Genomic DNA, 1,966 nt, shown 5'->3' with positions numbered 1-1,966 from the left:
GAGAGAGAGAGAGAGAGAGAGAGAGAGAGAGAGAGAGGGGGGGGGGGCTGACTGACAGACAGACAGACAGACACACACACACACACACACACACACACACACACACACACACACACACACAGAGAGAGAGAGAGAGAGAGAGAGAGAGAGAGAGACACGCCACGCGAGAGAGAGAGAGAGAGAGAGAGAGGGCACAGAGAGAGACAGAGAGAGAGAGAGAAAGAGAGAGAGAGAGAGAGAGAGAGAGAGAGAGAGAGAGAGAGGGGGGGGGGGGGGGGGGGGGGGAGGAAGGGGGAGAGTGCGTATATTATGCCTGTCCTTTGAGAACATAGTACAAGAAATAAAAGTTTTCCTTTGTAATAATGCGATGTTGGACACGGAACCTTTTCACTCAGAACTAACACAACTATTAACAGAGAACCGAACTCTTTAAATGCTGATATTAATTTGTTTTATCTATTGTTAGGTGGAAAGAGTTTTAAAAGTCTTTGGATGACAGGCAAAAAAAAAACATGTTAATAGTGGAGCGCCCAAATGCAAATGCATTTGAACCGGGGACCTTCGCCTTTCGAAGCGAGTGGAATATCGGAAGGTCCTGGTACCACAATGACATGGCGTCATGCCTAACATTCATTTTTGACCTCCAGCGTCACACTGGTTAAATGGTCTTTAAAATTTTGTTTCGGATGCTTATAAAAACAAAACAAAACAAAAAGCAACAAAGAAGTTCTTCTTTATTTTTAAACGATGTTTGATTGATTTTACTTTGATATTTTTCGTATGGTTTGCAACTGAATCTTTAAGGATCGTACTTCAGTGGCACCTAAAACTAAAAGAGAATATAGTATTGCAAAGCAGGTGTACGTAATAAATTATTACAGTGTTTGTTTTATTTCAGTCCCCTTATGAAAACAATTTCTCGACGAAATTTTCTCTTTTCTTCCATAATATTGTGAATTATTGAGTTCACCCATTGTCCCAAAATTGTCCAACAACACAAAATTGTCTGTACATAAAATTCGTTCCCCATCCTAATGATGTCATGAAATGTTAGCTTGCTTCCAAGACTTATTGTTAAATACCGAGATTTGGTTAGACGTGAATATCCCTATGAAAGTACTGCCTTTTGTGAAATAAGAGATACAGCGACATAATAATAAATTATTATTATTATTATTATTATTATTATTATTATTATTATTATTATTATTATTATTATTATTATTATTATTATTGTTATTATTATTATTATTATTTTTTATTATTATTATTATTATTATTATTATTATTATTATTATTATTATTATCTTTACAGAGGGTCCCAGATTAAAGATGTTTCGGGAGGGAAAGCGACTCAGTAATGTAAGATTCTACTCGTATGTACAAGGCCCAATACCAGCATTCAGTAAATAATCCAATTATTAGACAATATTATTATTAATAAAAATTGCAAAACATAAGGATCTTGTTTTGTTGTTTGGTTTTGTTGTTTTTGTTTTTGTTTATTGTTTTTCGTCGTGTTTGTTCATCATATTATGTATATATATATGATACTACTATATATATATATATATATATATATATATATATATATATATATATATATATACTTATAAAAACAAAAAAAAAAAAATATTAATATCAGTATATGTATACCAAACATAGGGCAAACACCATTAGTAGATAGCAGACATAAGATAAAAAGGAGGGATAATAGGGAAGCGAGGGTACGTAGGCAAGGACGTAGAAGAACAAATATAGATATATATATAAGAATAGCAAAATGTCAGAACGGCTACGTGGGGTCTGGATATAGGGGATATGAACATAATACACGCATAAACCAGAAGAGCAATCGCGATCTACATCAAGCATGCTGAAAGTAGGATATGCAGACGAAGACACACTGACTAGATGAGGGGGGGGGGGTAGAGGCATATGAAGCAGAGGAGGAAGGTCAAGGTTG

Source organism: Aplysia californica, unplaced genomic scaffold (genome assembly GCF_000002075.1).
Source record: "Aplysia californica isolate F4 #8 unplaced genomic scaffold, AplCal3.0 scaffold00847, whole genome shotgun sequence".
NCBI lineage: Eukaryota > Metazoa > Mollusca > Gastropoda > Aplysiida > Aplysiidae > Aplysia > Aplysia californica.
Note: the sequence above shows the minus strand (reverse complement) of the source record.